This window comes from Hyperolius riggenbachi, chromosome 1, assembly GCF_040937935.1.
Source record: "Hyperolius riggenbachi isolate aHypRig1 chromosome 1, aHypRig1.pri, whole genome shotgun sequence".
NCBI lineage: Eukaryota > Metazoa > Chordata > Amphibia > Anura > Hyperoliidae > Hyperolius > Hyperolius riggenbachi.
In genome coordinates this window covers 84,014,518-84,036,562 of record NC_090646.1, presented here as the reverse complement: position 1 = coordinate 84,036,562, position 22,045 = coordinate 84,014,518, and the positions used below count along the sequence as shown (strand labels likewise).

The window sequence follows — 22,045 nt, the reverse complement described above, 5'->3', positions numbered from 1 at the left end:
AATTCGCCCTCCAAGAAAGCCATTTTTCCCAAAGTGGGATCTGCCTATGGTGCTGGAAGTCCTCTCTTCCCCACCTTTCTTTCCGCTACAGTCTATCTCTCTGGAAGATTTGACTTTAAGAACAGTGTTCCTAACGGCTATAGCTTCTGGGAAGAGAGTGTCAGACCTCCAGGCTCTAGGTTGCTCGAGTAACCTTCTGGAATTCTTCCCGGATAGGGTAGTAGTTAGGCCAGTATTACAGTTTGTACCAAAAGTAGCGTCTGGTTTCCACATTAACCAAGACCTTTCCTTGCCCACATTCACCTCAGAGGGGGAATGTCATCCTTTGGACGTTGGCCTATCTATTAAGTCTTATCTAGAGACTACAGCTTCATTCAGAAACTCAGATCGCTTATTTGTCAACTTCAGAGGTCCAAGAAAGGGCCTTCCTGTAACTACCCGAACGGTGGCTTCATGGCTAGTCAGAATTATTCAGAAATGTTATACTGTTAAGGGGCTGCCTGCCCCAAAGGAGGTCCATGCGCATTCTACCAGGGGCATGGCTGCTTCTTGGGCATGCTTCTCAAAAGTGTCAGTAGAATCTGTTTGTAAAGCTGCCAGTTGGTCTTCTGTGAATACGTTTTTGAGGCACTATCATGTTGATCCTGCCTCTTTGTCTTCTGTCGAGTTTGGAAGAGCTGTGTTGTCGGTGTAAATAAATACGTATATTTGGCAGCATTCCCTCCCTCAAGTGTGGTTTGTTATATCCCATAGGTATGCCGCCATGTTTGGTCCAGGAAAACGGAAAATTGAATACTTACCTTCCGTAATTTTCCTTTCCTGGATCAAACGATGGCGGCATACGAATCCCTCCCTCTTGTCCATTCGAGGACTGATTTAGACCAGAATGGCTGGAGGGGGCGGGCGCTGAAAATTTATAGATGATCTGTCCTATCGGGATTGGGGGCGGAGCCAATACCCATAGGTATGCCGCCATCGTTTGATCCAGGAAAGGAAAATTACGGAAGGTAAGTATTCAATTTTCCGTTTTAATGAATTCTCTGAGAAGAGCCGGAATTCCCATCACTAGTTATGCATATAAAATGTATACCACTGTACGTATTATTGTGTACCCCATGTTTGTTTATTACTTTACGACAGAATATGTTGGAGTTTATAGTATAGTATATCGTTGTAATAACATAACAGTAATATATTGTAATAACGTAACAGTAATAACATAAAGGTCTCAATGGTTGCTACTAAACATGTCTCTACTAACATGGCTCCTCCCACCGATGCCATAATATACAGCGCTCTAGCCAAACCTCACGCATGCGCATCGTATTCTATCGTGTGGGCATCATACCTGCTTGAAAACTTCAACTCCCAAGATCCTCCTCGCTGAAGCGGACGTCCGGTGAAATTGAAATTTGTTCAGTATTTTCTGAGTCGCCCTTCGGGAGCAGTTGTTACCGGGTTGGGGACGGCGGAGAGAGACGCGGTGAGTGGGCAGGTAGAGCGGGAAGGAGGGAGTGGGGCTGGTGTGGAGTGGTCCGAGGCTGGTGAGGGGAGTGTCCTCCGCTTCCTCCCTGATGCCTGGCTGTAGTATGTATGTATGTACTGTATGTATGTCAGTGTGCTGCTGGGCTAAGCATAGGGCAGGCCGCGTCCTGTCATAGCCCTGCATGTGACGCCTCCTGCTGCTTGTATATTCAGCTGTCACACATTCATCCTGCTGCCAGCTGCCATCACACACCTCAGCAGCTATTCTGCTCCCAGGAGCCATGATCATTAAGTGCGGCCATTCCAAAGCTGTTAATAGTGTTAAGGTGGCCATACATTTGTTGTTGTTGTTTTTTTTTAGTGGCTGATGGACCATCCAATTTGATAACTAGTGAGTTGGTTGATAATTGGTGCTGCAGCAAGCATGCCCGATCAATGATTTGACCAGTTTTGACCTTGATCAAACATGCTGGGAAATCTCAGTCTGCCTTGGTCGATCTGGTGCGCGGCGGCAACCAGAGCCGGATTTGTACTCTTTACCGCCCAAGGCCACTGTCAGCAGCTGCCCCCTTCAGTATAGGTAGCCAGTTGAAACCCCCCCCCCCCCCCCCCCATTATAGGTATTCAGATGACCCTTCCTTCTAGTATAGGCAGCCAAATGACGCCGCCCCCCCCCCCCCCCCCCAAAAAAAAGTCCAGTTTAGGTAGCCACATAACCCTCCCTACCCCTCCAGTTTATATAGTCTGACTCCCCTTCTTTTCAGTATCAACAGCCTGATGACTCTCTCCCCATCCTTCCATCTATTATAAGAATCTAGATGACCCTCTCCCTTTCTGTATCGATAGCCTGATGACCCTCCCTCTCTGCAGTATAGATAGCCAGGTGACCCCCCCCCCCCCCATTATAGCCTGCTGCCCACCCACCCTTCATCTTGTGGTGCCCCTTCATCCTTTGGTGCCCTAGGCCATGGCCTATGAGGCCTTGGCTTAAATCCAGCCCTTGTGGTAACGATGTGTGAAAGTGGCAGAACTCCTGGCTGCTGTCTCCAACCCCCCCAATGTTAGATGCCTCCCGGTGCATGTAAATATTTTACATATCTGCAGCCCCTGAGTGCCGGCTGCACCTCCACCGGTTCTTATGAATTTGCGTCCCATGTGACAACTAGCATAGAGCACGTGGGGCACATGTGCCACGAGTCCCCTGACCGATATACGCGTCTCTCTCCTGGTGCACCTCACCTGTGTGCTGTATCCAATGGTAGTTTTAAGTGGTGTTTCCTAGCTTGATTTTGTTCAGATGGTACCCGTCCCAATTTTTGTCCTGTATATTACAGATTACATTTGTTTGTGAAGGCCTGAAGAAGGTTATTCCGAAACAAGTCGACGTTGTCGCCTTTTTGAAGAGGAACTCCAGTGAACATTTTACTGTTGGCAGGTGATGTAGCTGCTGCATGGTTTTTGGCAGTTGGAAACAGCTATTTCCCACAATGCAACAAGGTTCACAGACAGGAAACTGCCAAAAGTTCGAACTTTTCTTGTGGGAGGGGTTTCACCACAATATCAGTCATACAGCGCCCCCTGATGGTCTGTTTGTGAAAAGGAATAGATTTCTCATGTAAAAGATGGTATCAGCTACTGATTGGGATAAAGTTCAATTTTGATCGGAGTTACTACTAAGGCCCCATTCACACTTGCGTTTTGCCTTGCAAACGGACCGGATCCTGATCGGATCAGGACCTGATCCTGATCGGAACCGTACGGTTCCGATCAGGATCCGATCAGGATCCGGTCCGTTTGCATCAGGCATGCATCAGGCTGCCATCAGGATCCGTGGGCAAAAAATAGCGAAATTGAATAAAAAAAAATGTTGGGGTCAGCAGAAGGTGCACCTGTAGAATCAGGTTCCTCCGCTGTAGGCCTCACCTCCACCTCCGACATTCTGCCAAAACAGCTCCAGCACGTCTGTCACTGCTGCTCCACTCCAGACATGCTTGGCCCATGTGTCCCCATTCGAAATGGCCGCTTGGATACGCATAGGAAGTGGGGTAGAATGTCAGGTTTTTGTAGGCAGTGTGTTCTGTGCCTTCCGTTCCCCTTTGGTTTCTGTGTGCCTGATGGTGCTGTCAGGCTCCGGTCAGGATGCGTGGGTCGGAGATCCGGACCCAAAAAATAGCGCATGTTGGAAAAGAGTCCGGATCCGATCCGGCTCCGGTACGTACGGAACGGACGCGTGTGAACGTCCGCATAGACATTACATTGCTATGCGGAACGTACGTTCCGTTTGTACAGTATGCGTTCCGGATCCGATCCGGAAAATCCTGATAGCGAACGCTAATGTGAACCGGGCCTTAAGGACCAGGGGATTTGGCACAGATCTGTGCTGCGTGGGCTCTCCAGCCAACAGCACAGATCAGGAATCAGCCAGGGCGATCAGATTGATCCCCCCCCCTTTTTTTTTCCCCACTAGGGGATGTCCTGCTGGGGGGGGTGTCTGATCGCCGCCTTGCGGGGGGCTCTTCAAAGCCACCCCCCCCCTCCGCAGCGATTCCCAGTCTCCCCGTCCTTCCCTCCCTCTCCCGCAGGCTATGGGCGGCGCAGGACGGAGATCCGTCCTGTGCCGCCTCTAATAGGCTTCAGCCTATCAGAATGCAGCGATCCCCGGCCAATCAGAGGCCGGGGATCGCTGATCTCCTTTACGGCGCTGCTGCGAAGCAGCGCCGTATGATGTAAACAGCTGGGATTTCTTCCCCGCGTGTTTACATTTCGCCTGCGAGCCGCGATCGGAGGCTCGCAGGCAGTTCACGGAGACACCCTCCATGAACTGACATGGAAAGGCGGCCGTTTCCATGTACAACCACTTAACACCTAGGTCCGCCGATCAGCTGACCGTGGTCGTTAAGTGTTTAAACATTTGCATATTTCAACATGGTTTTTTTACTTGATAAAGGGATGTTGTTTACAAAGATGAATTCGCTTGAAGATTTGTGAACTCTGTTTTTACAAAATAACTTTTTGATACATTAAGATTTAAGATAATCTTTAAACTTTTGTCTCTTTAAAAATACTTTTTTACTATATATCCTTGTACTTATATGGTTATATTATTGGTGTTGTGGTACACCATTGAGGATATGATTTTGGTCTCCCAATTTTTTCAAATAACAATATACGGGTAATCTCGTGGGCCGCGCATGCGTAAGTACGGCATAAACATTTCCGGGCAGCAGACGGTTGAAGTATTTATATGGACTAGGGGGGGGGGGGGAGAGAGTGACCAAGGGCTGCAAGGAGTCAGGAGCAGGGCTGTGGAGTCGAGGAGTAGGAACAATTTTGGGTACTCGAAGTCGATGGTTTCAGTAAACTGAGGAGTCGGATGATTTTTCAACCAAATTCATAGCCTTTGTAAAAATTAGACGTCGGAGTCGAGGAGTCTGTCGTGGCCCTCTTGGGTACCCGGAGTCGGTGGTTTCATAAAATGAGTCAAATGATTTTTGTACCGTACCACAGCCCTGGTCAGGCCGATTCCAGAAAGATTTCATGCTGAAATTGTTCGGGAATCTGCTTGTGGTGTATGGACAACCAACAGATCTCTCCAATCAGATTTGAGTAGAGAGATCTGTCTCCTTGTCGATTCTGCCCATACATCGCTAAATGCATGAGGCACCTTTACACTCTCTGGTGACCAGGGAGGGCTTCTGAGTACTGAAGTACTCAGTCTGAATTCTACTAATTACTGCACCTGTGGCTGCGGGATAGGAGGGGTTAACATACCCAGAAGTCCATGGATCCTATGCGTGTCACTGCTGTAATACGCGACACATGGGACAAGTTCCACCAGTCACTACCGCACTTTCCCCGGAAGGAGAACATGGAGTGGTAGTGAGTGGTGGAAGTGCGGTAGTGACTGGTGGAACATGTCCCATAGGTTGCGTATTACAAGCAGTGACACACATAAGATCCATGGACTTCTGGGTATGTTAACCCCCCATCTCACGATCACAGGTGCAGTAATTTTCATTAGAATTCTGAATTTGTTTACTTCAGTCCTCGGAAGCCCATCCCTGTTTGTAACATGATTAATGAATGAGGATCTATAAAAAGCTTACTGATCTTGTAGATCTGGTTCTCCTTTACAGATTGGAGGTGTGCAAATCGTTCAGTTTTCCTAGAGACTTTCTGTCCATGTGAACTGGAAGTGAGGCAGAACCAGAGCAGCACATGGTGCTAATGAGATATGTAAAGTAATGATGATTTTTATTTAATTATTCATTTTATGTTAGACTATTTTACCATCGAGATAGGTGTCAGTTGACAGTTTTAGATTTTTAATCAATTTCATGCTAAAATCGATTACAAATCTGTGTAGTGTGTTGTCCGCCAATAGATTCCTCTCTGATCGAACTTGATCAGAAAGGGATCTATCTGATGGCCATCTGTAAGTGTATGGCCACCTTTAAAGCAAACCTGAACTGAAAATAAGTCAAATTAAACATGCACACATCATACTTGCCTTCCATGTAGTCTACTCGTTAAAGAGAAACTCTGACCAAGAATTGAACTTTATCCCAGTCAGTAGCTGATAGCCCCTTTTACATGAGAAATCTATTCTTTTTTTACAAACAGACCATCAGGGGGCGCTGTATGACTGATATTGTGGTGCAACCCCTCCCACAAGTAACCCCTCCCACAAGAAAAGTTCAAACTTTTGTGGGAAATAGCTGTTTACAGCTGTTTCCAACTGCCAAAAACCATGCAGCAGCTACATCACCTGCCAACAGTAAAATGTTCACTGGAGTTCCTCTTTAAAGAGAACCTGTACTGAGTAAAAATATTTAAAATAAACACATGAGGTAACTTCAAATGAACATTACATAGTTACCTTGCCATCAGTTCCTCTCAGAAGCTCACCATTTTCTTCTGACAATAATCCCTTCCAGTTCTGACAATATTTTGTCAGATCTTAAATATATCAGTTGCTGTCAGTAAAATATCAATTGCTGTCAGTTATAGCTGAGAGGAAAACTGATGTACCAAGTAATGTCCATGTTTCCCTGTGGCTCAAGTGGGCGATGTTACAGTTTAACTGTGTGCTGACCAGAAAGCTGTTATGGGTAATGGCCATTTTCAAAATGGAGGACGGAAAATTCCCTTGATCACAGTGAACAAACAGGACGCGGGACAGGAGAAAGACACTGAGGTGTAGACTACATGGAAGGTAAGTATGACTTGTGTATGCTTATTTTGACTTTTAATTTTCAGTTCAGGTTTTCTTTAATCTCTTCCTCTCCTGCTTGCAACGGTTTTTGCACTGTGATCAATGGTATTCTCAGTCCTCCATTTTGAAAATGGCCGTTACCCAATAACAGCTTACAGGTCAGCACACTGTTAAAAGGCAATATCGCCCATGTGAACCCATAGGGAAACATGGACATTACCTTGCTCATCAGTTCTCCTTTCAGTTATAACTGACAGCAACTGAAATATAACTGATAGGAGCTGGTATTTCAGTTGTGACAAAATATTGTCAGGAATAGAAAGAAGAAAATGGTTAGCTTCTGAGAGGAACTGATGGCAAGGTAAGTATGTAATTTTAATTTGTAGGTACATCATGTGTTTGTTTTAAATAATTTTACTTGGCTTATGTTCACTTTAAGCTGTGAATAAATGTTTTTTGCATCTGATTAGTCCCATGCAAAGGTCCAGTTCAGCCTATGCTACTTCCATTTTAATGTAGTTAAAATAACAGCAAAAAAAATAAACTTGTATTTGAGATGACATCTCTCATGCAAACTCTGATTTTAATCGTAACTTTCCTCTCTCCGTTGTGGCAGACTGGCAGTCATGCAATTGCAACAGTTTTCAGCAAAACGTATACACATGTGGAATTTTGCCCAGTGGGTATCTGGTCCGTTGGACATTGCAGAGCAGATGCTGTACAGACACGTCGCTAGCCTGCAGGTTAGCAACGTATTGTGTTGCTATGTAGGTGTCTGCCGGAGCAACACGCGAGTGGGGTCACATAGGAGCCAAGTGAGTGGGGAGAACAATCTGCCTGAGAGGGGGGTCGTGTGCTGCCATACACAAGATGGATTCTTGACATGGGTGGTCTTTATCAGCCTGCTGGGACTGTCTAGTGTGTTTATGGGGCTTGCAGTGTTCATAATCTGGTGAATATGCAACTTTCTGTTTTTTTTTTTTTTTCTATGCTGACTTAAAGGGAAGGTCCGAGCTTAAAAAAAAAATATTTACGGTACTTACCTGGGGCTTCATCCAGCCCCTGGCAGCCTATCTGTCCCTCGCTGCAGCACCTCTCCCAGCCGGTGGCCTGGGATCCACATCTTATGTGCCTGCGCAGAACGCTCCAGGCATACGCGGTCTTTCTCGCAGGCGCAGAAGATGTCGTTCGGCGTCTGCAACGGAGGGGACCCCGAGCCACCTGCTGGGAGTGTTGCTGCGGCAGGCTGGTGCGGCTGGAGGCAGCCCCCGGTTAGTAGATCTTTTTTTTTTTTTTTTTTTTTTTAGCTTGGATGTACCCTTTTCTTTTAACTCCTGTATCCTTTAAGCCAGGAGCAGGCCAGCTTTATATAAGGAAAAGCCATTTTAATAAAATGACATTAAAAGCAGCTTGTGTCAAACCAATTAAAGCAGAATCGGGGGGGAAATGAGTAGGTCACATTTTTTTATCATTTGCTCTAAGATCAGAATTGGGTGTTGCCAGGAAACAAGAAAGGGATACGTTTTTGGGATTATGTGACATCATGGTGAATGGGACTTCTGTAGTAATTTTAATGTTTGCCAAATATGGACAATGAATTCTATTTTTTTTCCTTGTATTGGCAGGACAGTGAGGAGAAGCTTGATTTGCCTAACTACTTGAAAAGGTTAGTAGCATCTGAACTACGCTGATCAGCCACAGTATTAAAACCACCTGCCTCAGGCTTCTTTATAACAGGTGACTGAACTGCTCGTTTGTCGAATGGCAACATTTGGTAACTGCGGGTGTCACATTTGGCACACACTAGTGTTATCTGGCGATATAAAAAAAAATGTCATGTTGCGTCTGACAATAGCAACTGCTGAGCTCCACAAGGGGGGGGGGGGGGGGGGGTGTCCATCACCCGTGCCGAGCGCTAGGAAGCGCCTGGCCGGTGAATTCACCCCCTTTAGCTGCTTGTGGACAAGAGGCCTAATACTGTGTAGGTAGTCCTTGTGCTGCCCAAACAGCTGACTTATCAAAGCATGGACAAGCATGAAGACACTAACTCCACAAGACCTCAGAAGGTGTCTTATAGCATCTGACATTAGTAGAAGGCATTAGCAAATCGCAGGTGTTACTCAGGTCATTGCTCAGAAGCTCTGCAGGTTTCATAATGAAAGCTGCCTTTCATGGGTGGGTCATCTGTTTGTAAGATGGGAGTGATTACTGCTGGATTTGCATATGGATCCATCTTCTGTAGAATTGTGTGTTACTTCAGTAAACACAATGAAGCAAGCAATGAATGACAAAAAAGTTAACTTGGTAGAGGGGAACCTCTAGATAGTCCAGAGGCTTCCTGTGTCTTTCTCAACCACACCGTTGCCGTGCACGGCGGTCCCGCTCAACATATCCGACAAGGGTTTGTCGGATATGTTCTTGTGACCGTTCTCTGTGACATATGAGTTGCTCTGTGCTAATGCAGCCGTACTTGTGCACAAAGGGGATCACAGGTGCAAAACAAGAGTCACGGGCAGAGATGTCAAGGAGGACATGGGAAGAGTCTGGAGGGCGTACACGTAGTTAAAGCACTTGGAAATTTGGGCACAGGGTGAAGCTGAAAAGCGGCTCACCCTGCTCCTGCAGAGGGCCCGACGGCGTTCATTACTATTCCACCTCCAGGCTGCTGTGGACTGGGGTAAAACGTAATTCGGCTTCCAGCTGTTTTATCGTAATTTGAGCTATGTCTTTTGTCAGTGCCCAAATTACTGACTGAGCGCACACTATAGCTGTAGTTAAAAATTTACGTAATTGGGCGGCACCCAGGTTTCCAGCGCCATTATTGCTTGACGCGTCTGGAGGATCTTTGGGTATCTAACTTTTTTTTTTTTTTAATCCACCTCTGGTTTGCTTTAACGCCACGCAGTACACTGTTGACATGATTTCCAGCAAGATTCCGAAGGAAAAATATATAGTTACAAAATGAAGGTGCAAGATCTTTAATGGTGTTGAGTCACAAAATGGCTTGTGAATCATGTTCTATACATTTTTGGTTCCCGTCCATTTTGCAGCAGAGGTAGTCTGGAGCATAGTCAATGCAACCTAGTTTAGACTGCTTAATATATGAAGTTAATTAAAGCCCATCTCCAAACACACACATACAAGTACCACTATAATCTGATTTTACAGAGGTTCTGCTACTATAAACTGTTGCAATTTTGATCACATGATAAGAAGTAAAAGACAGTTTTAGCCTATGTAGGCAGAGTTGCTAGTTGTCAGACTGCATCATTCCACTGCTCAGACTGCAAGTGGGATAGCACAGACTGAATCTCTGAGTATATAGCAGCCTGTAGCACTTACAGTCTGTGATGGTGTAAGAGGCTCATGCCTGGGCTCCTAACCAGGTACTGTAAAAGTGTTGTCTTACACCTTGGCTTACTTGGAAGCTAAGATGGACTCAAACACAAGCTCCACATCAGAATGACTGATTACATCTGCATGCCTAGACCAGAATCAGGAAAGAGTCTCTGCCTGAAGTGAGCCTCTAACATTATGCCTGACTTGGGCCAGAAGCCCACTAGGAGCGATTTCTAAGCGCTAGTGATTTGAAAAAGCCCTTGTTAATGCAATGCTAAGGGGGATTTTTATAAAATCACATTGCTCGAGTGGGATCACACCCATAGCATTACATTAGCAAGAGTTTTCCAATCGCAAAGCGGTTTCTGGCCTTAATGGGGGTTTGTGACCTCTCTTGGCATCTGTCACTTTCTGTTCCTTGCTCTGGCTTTGTAGCAGGTTTTAGACACCACAGGACTGTTTTTACATGGAGGACTTGGAGCAAAAAGCCTCAAGGTGTTGAATTACTAATTTTGGATTTATATAAAACCTGAAGTAAGCAGAATACCAAGAGAGCATCTACTGATTCCATTTGGAGAACACGTCTTGCCTGGTTGTGGTGATGGTGCGCTTCTAGTGCACTCTGAGTCAAGCATATGCAGATCAGGTGTTCAGAGTTCACTGGCTTAAAGAGGAACTCCAGTGAAAATAATGTAATAAAAAAAGTGCTTCATTTTACAATAATTATGTAGAAATGATTTAGTCAGTGTTTCCCCGTTGTGAAAGCTTTCCTCTTTCCTGATTTACATTCTGACATTTATCACATGATGACATTTTTACTGCTGGCAGGTGATGACAGTGGAAGGAGATGCTGCTTGCTTTTTTTGGCAGTTGGAAATGGCTGTCATCTCCCACAATGCAACACTGCTCCCACAGTGTGATGTCAAAACCATGGTCCTGACATCACACTGTGGGAGGGGTTTCGCCACAATATCAGCCATACAGAGCCCCCTGATGATCAGTTTGAGAAAAGCAAAAGATTTATCATTGGAAATCAGCTACTGATTGGGATGAAGTTTAATTCTTGGTTACGGTTTCTCTTTAACTAGCTGCATGTGTGTTGCCGGGGGTGTCTCTGAGGAGCAGTTAAAGTCAGGAAATCTGCATGCCTGCTGGGCAAATGTCATTCTTAGGCAGGAAGCGCACTTGGCCTAGTGTTTCACTGTTCGATTCCCAGGCTTCTGGCTTCATTCGCTGCATTCGCCCTTCAGCTATGTTTCCTGCATTAATTCACAATTTTTTTTGAATTTGGCACAATGCATTTGAATTGGGACCGTTCGCGTTGTACAGGGGAAAAGCAGAAAGCTGCCTGATTTTGAAATTGCGGGTAAAGACGCAGAATGCAAATGATGTGCAATTCCCACTCACTGGGCCATCAACTACAATAGCCAAGGCAGCAGTGCTTGGCAAAATGCGCACAATTCAGGTAAGTGTCCTCCTGCCTAAAAAGCTTCAGGTTTTCTTTAAAGGTCAACTCTACTGAGAGGTAAATGGAAGCTGTCATATTTATTTCTTTCTAACCAAAACGAATTGCCTGGCAGCCCGGCTGGTCTATTTTGCTGCAGTAGTATCTGATTCACACATCTGAAACAAGCATGCAGCTAATCTAGTCAGATATGACAATAATGTCAGAAATGCCTGATTTGCAGCATGCTTGTTCGGGGCTATGGCTAAAAGTATTAGAGGCAGAGAATCAGCAGAATAGCCAGGCAACTGGTATTGCTTAAAAAGAAATAAATATGGCAGCCGCCATATCCGCTTCAATTGTCCTTTAAGGGACAAACGAGGTGGCATGTGACAGGATGAGATAGACATATGGATGTACTGTGCCTTGCACTCAAATGACTATGCTGTGTTCTTCTGTGAACCGTGTTGCATTGTGGGAAATAGCTGTTTACAGCTGTTTCCAACTGCCAGAAAAGCATGCAGCAGCTACATCACCTGCCAACAGTAAAAATGTCACCATGTGATAAATGTCAGAATGTAAATCAGGGATTTAAAAGATTTTACAATGGGCAAGCACTGACTAAATCATTTAAACATAATTATTGTAAAAATGAAGCACTTTTTTATTACATTATTTTCACTGGAGTTCCTCTTTAAACATCAGGTATGCAAGTGACAGTTTCTATCTGAATCGGAACTGGAGTAACCCTCGCTGATGGGTTACATCCATAAAACACTTTCCTGTCAGTAAATGTCTTCTGAGAGTAGGAAAGAGCTAAAAAGCCAGTTTTAGGAGATGGAGGATAGTTTAAAATTGTTAATCTCATCAGTTTATTTTCACCTCTGATGTCCTTTAAGCCCAATGTACACGATACCATTACGATTCTATTTACGATTCAGTTCGATTTGCCATTGCAAAACAATGGCAAATCGAATTGCATCGAATCCCTATTGGACATGCTGGATTTAATCGAATTGTAAATAGAATCGTAATCTTATCGTACAAAGAATCGTATCATGTAGATTGGGCTTTAAAGGGAACCAGAGAGGAACGTGTTAAAAAAAAAAAAAGAAGCTTTTATACATACCTGGGGCTTCTTCCAGCCCCATAAGCCGGGATCGCTCCCACGCCGCCATACTCCGCTTCCTGGATCGGCGGTACTGGGTCTCGTCACTTCCGGCGGATGCGGCCAATTGTCCGCATCACAGCGGCTCCCTCCTTACCCATGCGCATGAGGCTGCGCAGTAGGCAGCCTCACGCGTACATACATGGAGGGAGCTCGGTGTGATGCGGACTATTGGCCGCGTCGGCCGACTGGCGGCCATGACGGGACCTGGTACCGGCGGATCCAGGCAGCAGAGGACGGCGGCGTGGGAGCGATCCGTGCGTATGGGGCTGGAGGAAGCCCCAGGTATGTATAAAAACTTTTTTCTGGGGCCTTTGGTTCCCTTTAAAGGAGTTATCAGGGAAACAAAAAATTAGCTTTACTCACCTGGGGCTTTCTCCAGCTCCTTGCAGCCAACTGTCCCACGCCGACCTCTCCGCCGCCGTCCCGGGCTCCCCGCACATTGCAGAGGCCAACTGCGTGGTCTGCCTTACGGCGCCTGCGTGAACCGCCGCTGTCAATCATGGCCGCGTGAGCCATGTGAACTGTGCAGGCACAGTACTGCGCCTGCACAGTTCGCCGCGGCCCACGTGGCCATGATTGACAGCTTCGCACAGCCGCAGTGAGGCTGACCCCGCAGTCGGCCTGAATACCGACCGGCGAGGGCGGGGAGCGGAGGTGACAGCGTGGGACAGTCGGCTGCAAGAGGCTGGAGAAAGCCCCAGGTGAGTAAAGCTAATTTTTACTTTTCCCTGATAACTCCTTTAAAGAGGAACTGTAACGACAAAACGGCCCCTGAGGGGTACTCACCTCGGGTGGGGGAAGCCTCCGAATCCTAATGAGGCTTCCCACGCCGTCCTCCATCCGTCAGGGGTCTCGCTGCAGCCCTCCGTGCAGCGGTGACGTAATATTTACCTTCCTGGCTCCTGCGCAGGCGCTCTGACGGCTGTCGGCGCCGAAGTAGGCGGAAATACCCGATCGCCGTCGGGTCTGCTCTACTGCGCAGGCGCAAGTTTCCGGCGCCTGCGCAGTAGAGCGGACCCGACGGAGATCGGGTATTTCCGTCTATTTCCGTGCCGAAAGTCGCCACAGCGCCCCCGCTGGAGCCAGCAAAGGTAAATATTGAACTGACAGTCGGCACAGTCGCCGGCTGTTCGGAGGGCTGCAGCGAGACCCCCGTGGGACAGAGGACGGCGTGGGAAGCCTCATTAGGATCCGGAGGCTTCCCCCACCCGAGGTGAGTACCCCCCCGGGGATCTTTTTAATGTTACAGAGTCTCTTTAAGGTATTTCCAAGTGGTGCTGCATTTCAGGGTAAATGAAGCCGATCTATGTGCCCAGAATATTTGGCTGGGGTCTCCCTGTCTAATAATTTGATCTTCGTAGCCCCTTTATAAACTGTAGGACTCCTCACCTATTGTATAGATAAAGATTCAGCAAAGGTCCACCTAATTGAATTGCTTGTTGTAACTCTATGCAGGCCTTGAAGTAAGCTCTGATTTTATCCCCTGCACTTGTGCTCAGAGGGATCCCAAACAATGGCAAGACTATAAATTCTTCTGCAACAGAAATGTGCATTATCATATACCAGTAAGGCTGGCTAAGTTTATGACCACATTCTTTTGATTTCTTTGCAGATTCTGGCGAGCATCCTTGTAAGAATCTGGAATGTTAACTGTATTTTTTGCAATTACATGGGCATCACGGCTGGGCTTTTAAGGAGCTGAACTCTTCTCACTGTGCACTGGGTTTTTTTTTTTTTTTTTTGCATCTTATTTCCAGTTTGAATCCAGTTATGAGCAGTGTAAGTATAAAGCGTTTGATTTGAGTATTGTGCTGGGAGGGAACCTTTTAGGAGCCCCATGTGGTCTGTTAAAGGACCACTTTCGTGAAAAATTGTAAAATTTAAAATGCATGTAAACACATACAAATAAGTACATTTCTTCCAGAGTAAAATGAGCCACAAATGACTTTTCTCCTATGTTGCTGTCACTTACAGTAGGTAGTAGAAATCTGACAGAACCGACAGTTTTGAACTATTCCATCTCTTCATGGGGGATTCTCAGCAAGGCTTTTTCTTTCTTTCTTTTTTTTTTTTTTTATAAAGAAATTTCCTGAAAAGGATTTATACAACGATGCTGGCCAGCCTCCCTGATCGCTGCACACTTTTTTGGCAGTTGTACAGAGCAACTGCCATTCGCTAAGAGCTTTTGAAACGCGGCAAAACTGGAGAATCCCCCATGAGAAGATGTGCTAGACCGCATGTTCTGTCAGATTTATACTACCTGCTGTGACAGCAACGTAGGAGGAAAGTAATTTTTGGATCATTTTACTCTGAAAGAAATGTACTCCTTATTTGTAGGTGTTTAACTTTACATGTATTTTACATTTTATGATTTTTGCGATAGTGGTCCTCTAAAGGTTGGAGATGGTCTGTGAAATGCTGCTTCACTCACTACCTACAAAGTCCCACTAAGCTGCTAAAAAGGAACCCAAGGTGTTGAGACCTATGGAAACTGCCATATTCATTTCCTTTTAAAGAGACTCTCTGTAACAAAATGTTCAGCCTTATTTCTTCTATAAGTTCCTATACCTGTTCTGATGTGGTCTGTCTTCCTGCAGCCTTTCCTAGTTGCACAGTAGCTGTATTATCTCTGTTATATAATCTAATCTTCTTTCCTCTGATGGCTTTGTCGGGCTCAGGCAGGAATGTGCTGTTTGCTGTTATAGGCAGAAGCTATACACACCCTCTCCACAGCCTATCACATTCTGGTTAGCAACTATGTCTTTTGTTTGTAAACACTGCCTAAAACTGGCAATTACAAGCCAGGATTGCAGCAGGGAGTGGCAGAAATGGCACAGAGGGGTCCAGGAGAACATAATGAATAGAATGGTATGCTTGTTATTGTAAGAATTTTAGAGTACAGATTTTCTTTAAACAATACCAGTTGCCTGGCAGTCCTGCTGAACTTTCTGGTCAGTAGGGTCTAAATCACACTCCTGAAACAAGCATGCAGCTAATCTTGTCAAATTTCTCAGTTGTGTACATTCATAATGGCCATGGCCAAAATTTGGCACAGGGTTAAAGAGAACCCGAGGTGGGTTTGAAGAATGCTATCAGGACACAGAGGCTGGCTCTGCATACTATCACCAGCCTCTGTGTCTGTACTGTCCTCCCCGCACCCCCCCCCTCCCCTCAACCTGCACTCTGCTGTCCCCCATAGAAGAGGGGGGGGGGGGGGGGGGGGTAAGCCATGCCAGCGACATGCAGCTTGTCGCTAGCTGGCTGTTTACCTTAATGCTGCCTGTCACTGCCGCTCCCCCGCCTCCTCTATAGCGCCGCTCCCCGTCTGTGTCCCTTTCCTCCAATCAGACTGGGAGCAGCGCTATAGAGGAGGCGGGGGAGCGGCAGTGACGGGCAGCATTAAGGTAAACAGCCAGCTAACGACAAGCTGCACGTCGCTAGCATGGCTTTTTATTTTATTTTTTTTTATGGGGGGAAAGCAGGGGGGGGCTGGGGAGACACAGTACAGACACAGAGGCTGGTGATAGTATGCAGAACCAGCCTCTGTGTCCTAATAGCATTCTTCAAACCCACCTCTGGTTCTCTTTAAGTTGACAGACGGATCATCCTGCTGCAGCCAAACTCCTGGATGGCGTTAATGCTATTCCCCCTCCAAGCTGATCAATTCTTTTTTGGGTGGTGGGGGGGAGAGGAGTACATTTATTTCTGGCACTGGATATTGCTGGCATACAAACTGCCTTTTTCTAATTTGGGCTCCAGTCACTGAGTTTTGCTAAAGCCGTAATTCTCATTACTGCCTATGGCAGAGCCCAAATGATCAGCGCAACACCGTAATGAGCTTATTCAAGCTGTCACCTCATTCTAATGGTGTCCCCTCTTGGATTCACATGCCTTCAGCGCTCTTTTGAAGTACTCTGGGGTGCCGTGTTGTCACAAAGGCACGTAAATTCACCCAGGGACACCAGTGGAACGAGGTGACCAAGCGAGGACCAGGAAGGCTTTTTATGGGGTCCAGAACATCCCCTCTCTTAGGTGAGCCGATAAGAGCGGCATGCTTGCCCATTGATGTCACTTCCACACCAGAGGAGGAGAAATCAGAGAGCGTAGCTGCATGGAACATTTCCAACAGTGAGAAAACTTATGCTGCGTACACACTGGCGACTACGGTCGTTTGAAACAGCTAATTAACGATCGTTCCACCGACAATCGGGGAAAAAACTTTACCCAACGATCATTAACACGAACGACAAAAGAACGGCATCGGGAAGATGGCAATATCCAACCTACGATCCGTCATCTACCGACAATCGTTCCAAAACTATAGTGTTTCCAGACATCAGCTGAAAACGATCGTTACAAGGGCCAATGCGCCTGCGTTGAATTCTGCCCAGCTTCATTACTTCCTTTGTAGCACGGCCGTAAAGATTGTTACATTGCTCATTTCAATTAAACTTTGTTTTCAAGTTAACAATCATATATTTGTATCTATTGTAACTCCATGTCAGTGTTTTTTTTTTTTTTTATTTTATATAAATATGTACGCAACATTTCCTTCTGATCGTTCTTTTCTGCGAGAACGATCGTTAAAATGTGTATGATGAAGTGTGTACGTAGCATTAGAGAGTTTGAATTGAGAGCAGAGTGTGGCTCAACTTACCTGTGACACCGCCTTTAGCCGATGCAGTCCTAGTAATTACACTACTTCCTCCTTCAAACCCAGAAGGAAGAAGTAGTGGCACTAGTGGAGTGCTACAGGCAGCTTCAAAGATGAGTTAAACCCTCCTCTGCTGCTGCGGCACCGCTATCTAATTTCAATTTCGTTTAGAAGTAGCTACATAGTCGTAGCTAACATCACTGCCGGGGACCACCTGTTTTTGAATCGGGAGCCTATAGAACACATTGGGCATCATTCACAAAGCTTTTTCACCTGTTTTCATATTTCACCTTATCTGTGTTACATTTTTAAGCTCCCAAGGAGCAAACACATAATATAATTAACCCTCCTGGCGGTTTGCAAAAAAATCGCCAGGGGGCAGCAAATCTTTTTTTTTTTAAATTTTTTTTTTTTTTTTTCATGTAGCGAGACAAAGTCTCGCTACATGATAGCCGCTGCTCAGCGGCATCCCCCCAGCCCCTCCGATCGCCGCCGGCGATCGGAGATCCGGAGATCCCGTTGAAAGAACGGGATCTCCTGGAGGGCTTCCCCCGTCGCCATGGCGACGGGCGGGATGACGTCACCGACGTCATCGACGTCGTGACGTCAGAGGGGACTCCGATCTGCCCCATAGCGCTGCCTGGCACTGATTGGCCAGGCAGCGCACGGGGTCTGGGGGGGGGGGGGGGGGCGGCCGCGGCGAGAGGAATTGCGGCGGATCGGCGGGTAGCGGCGGCGATCGGGCACTGCACGCAGCTAGCAAAGTGCTAGCTGCGTGCAGCAAAAAAAAAATTATGCAAATCGGCCCAGCGGGGCCTGAGCGGTGCCTTCCGGCGGCATAGCCCGAACTCAGTTCGGGCTTACCGCCAGGAAGGTTAAGGTAAGAAAAATAATATTGAAATGAAGTTAATCAGAAACCACTTACTTTGAGGGATTATTATGCTTGTAAATGTGCCGCAAGGTTATTTTTATTAAGTGAAAATTTCATTTATGAGAAGTTTTGTGAATAACTCCATTGTGGGCCTACATAATTGTTGTGAGTGCATATTGTATCCTGCAGGGTTGCTTTATGTGGGTACATTAGTAAAACTGCTATATTACAGTTTAATTTATTTAGAAAAATGTCTGGCAATAGACCTTTTCAACTAAATGTTGTCTTGAGGTTTATAGAGAGAGGCTACTCCTTCATATTTTAAATGCAGTAATCTACCTGATGTTGTTTTTGCAACTTGCCACAGTGCCCCATTATTATTATTCTTTTAGGTTTTAATAGTTTTAGCATCTTCTGTGGTGCTGTGCAGTTGAGAATATGTAGGATATACACCTGCGTAAACAATGACTAGCCATAACACAAATATCTAGGTCAATCTATGGATTCATTGAAGTGTAACATGTAACTTTCTTGAACAGCGGTGAGAGAGCGCACACGGGGGGGATTTTCGCTCTTTTTGTTTTAGGCAGGGTTTACACTTGTTTGAATCACATGCATTTTGCCATGTTGAGGGGGGGTGTTGCTGTCTGGGGGCTATGCTCTGATGCGGTTTAATAGGGGAGGGGCACATCTCCGCTGCCCGTGCCAAGCTCTAGCTAGTGCCTGGTCTGTGCACAGGAGCGTCTGGCAGGCAGTGTATTCACTGCCTTCAGCTTCCGGTGTGAAAGAGGACTAAGGGCCCTTACTCACATGGTGCGTTTACCGAACTGCAATGCGGCGCAGTCCATGGGGACATCAGAAGTACATAGACTGCACTGTCTGTCTGCATCCGTGCGATTCAAAGCACAAATCGTAACGCACAGTTCCCAACAAAAATATGCAAACACATTTTGGCTTCCATTAATTGTACGAGTGAAACTGCAATTGCATCTCATCAAAAATCACGTCTGTGCGTTGCAACAGCACTTCTGTTTTAAAGAGAACCCGAGGCAGGGTTCTATGAATGCAATCCACATACAGAGGCTGGGTCTGTCTACAGCTCAGCCTCTGTTGCTATTTCAATCCCTCCTAAGTTCCCCCTGCATTCTGTAATCAGCCATAAATCACTGCCGCGCTGTGCGGGCTGTGTTAACATCAGTAACGTCACTCTGCCGCTCCTTCCGCCTCCTGCAGAGCTCCGGTCCACGCCCGCGTCCCTTCCCTCCAATCAGCGGTGAGGGAAGGGACGTGGGCGGGGACCGGAGCTCTGCAGGAGGCGGGGGGAGCGGCAGAGTGACATTACTGATGTAAACAGCCCGCTCTGACACGCTTTGTGTCAGCAGCACGGCTGTAATTATGGCTGATTACAGAGCGCAGGGGGGGCTTAGGGGGGATTGAAATGGCAACAGAGGCTGGGCTGTATAGACACACCCAGCTTCTGTATGTGGATTGCATTCATAGAACCCCGCCTCGGGTTCTCTTTAAGATGTGCTGGGGGGGAGGGGCTTAGCTTCACAGCTTATGTGGAAAGTTAGATATGTTCTGTTTTTATATTCACGTAGTTTCTATAAACTTCTTTATATTGAAACTATGCAAATGTGTTTGTTAGGCTACGTTTCCACTGTAGCGTGACATTTTTACCTGCAAAAAATCGTACAAGATTTTTCTGATCGGTAAAAATTTGCATGTACGTTTTTACGCAAATTTTGGTATGTGAAAAGTCGCTTTAGTTAAAGGGGAACTGAAGTAAGAGGTATATGGAGGCTGCCATATTTATTTCCTTTTAATCAATACCAGTTGCCTGGCAGCCCTACTGGTCTATTTATCTTCAGTAGTATCTGAATAACATCAGAAACAAGCATGCAGCGAGTCTTGTCAGATCTGACTACTGCATGCTTGTTCAGGGGCTATGGCTAATAGTATTAGAGGCCAAGTATCAGCAGGGCTGCCAGGCAACTGGTATTGCTTAAAAGGAAATAAACATGGCACCCTCCATATACCTCTCTCTTCAGTTCCCCTTTAAATATAACGTCTTCCTAGTAACAACTTAGTCATGACTGCTGACAACTTCCTGTAACCAAGGATCTAATGTGAATTTTCGGACAAATAACGTGAAAATTTGCATTGCCTATATAAAGCATTGTATGCGATGTCTGAAAAAAAGATACAGGACCTCAGATTTTTTAACGTTTACGAAAATTCGCATTGAGTGGAAACTGCCCCATTCACTACATTAGTTGCAAAATCAATGCGAATTTTTTGAGACAAAAATCTGACACAAAACGCACAAGTAGAAACCAGGCCTAAAATGCCTACACTGATATGTGACTAGGACGTACCCACTGCATACTTGTTCTTTCTGTTGCCTGTAGTTTTTTATTTTTTTATTTGTACACAATCTGTAACCAGGTTACATAGGCATTGGAAGCCTGTGCCATGCATTTGCCTTGAGTAAAAATGAGGAATCATTTTTATATATGAGCTGTCATTTGTTTAAAGTAGTTATTAGGCAAACTAGCCCAAATGGGCTTTACTGACCTGGGGCTTTCTCCAGCCCCTTGCAGCCGACTGTCCCACACCAACCACTCCGCTCTCCGCCGCTGTCCCGGTCTCACTGCCCGTTATTCAGGCTGACCGCAGGGTCGGCCTTACTGCGACTGCGCGAAGCGCCGCTGTGAATCACGGCCACATGGGCCGTGGCGAACTGCACAGGCACAGTAGTTCCACGCCTGCGCAGTTCGCCGTGGCCTACCGGGACAGCGGCGGAGAGCCATGGGACAGTCGTCCCCGGCCTTCCCCCCCCCCCCCCGGTCTGCTGTGCCCCTTTGAAAATATCATCAGGATAGCAACAGTCTGCTTGTCGCTAGCCTTCTGTGTAACCTGTATAACTGAAGCTTTTCAATCACGCTTATCGATGATGGACAAGCTTCAGGTATACAGAAGGCTAGCGACAAGCAGATTGTCACTCGCCTGGCGATATTTTCACGGGGGGGTTGGGGGGGGCGGGCACAGCAGACCGGGGGGGGGGGTGGACTAGCGGCGGCAATTGAGACACTGAGGTATGTGATTGTGCACAGAACATGCCTCTGTGTCCTTTTTAAGGTTTAAAAAAAAAAAACACCATGGGTTCTCTTTAAAATTCCTAAGCTATGGTGAGATGCATTTTATGTTGCACACTTTTAATCAACAAGATTGTTATATGTAGGTTTAGAGGACAAAAAACAAGCGGGAAAAAAAAATATACTAAACTTGGTGCGTCCATGGGGCAGAGGCATCACAGACCGCCAATCACAGCCCTCACTGCTCCCTGTTTTGTCCCGCCGTCCAGACAATCGCGTCCTATTAAATAGCGAGCAGGGAGCAGTGAGGGCTGTGATTGGCGGTCTGGGGCAGCGTCCCCCGCTTGATTGGTAGTTTGCTCTGAAAGCTTTCGTCATTACATCGGATGCAAGCACGGGGCTGCTGGATGTTTATGCGCTTCGGGAAAGAGATGGCATATAAAGGGTGACACGGGAGGACTGAAGACACAGTGGGACGCATCAGAGGTGAGCGCCCGGCTGCTAGGCATGTATGCGCATCGTTAAAGAGACAGCATAGGAAGGGCAACAGGACACAACACACGGGAGGGAGGGCACAGGGACAGGCACAGAGACTGGTATGAGTAAGGCAGGCACAGAGATGAGTAGGAGTACGGCAGCAGCGCAGAGGGCGAACAGGTAAATAAAGCATAACTGCAAAGGACCCGGGGGGAACATAACATTAGGGGGACAGGGGGCGGTGTAACAAGGCTGATCACCGCAAAATTCTCATTCTCTCTCACTCTCACT

General features: G+C 46.5%; 1 long non-coding RNA gene across 1 annotated transcript; it reads left to right on the top strand.

Moving 5' to 3' along the window:
• The first annotated feature begins 1,352 nt into the window (after positions 1–1,352).
• LOC137563471 (uncharacterized) lies at positions 1,353–14,428 on the top strand. Its single transcript, XR_011030360.1, has 3 exons — positions 1,353–1,483; positions 8,326–8,366; positions 14,267–14,428. It is a non-coding gene; the product is annotated as an uncharacterized lncRNA (long non-coding RNA).
• The last annotated feature ends 7,617 nt before the right edge of the window (positions 14,429–22,045 follow it).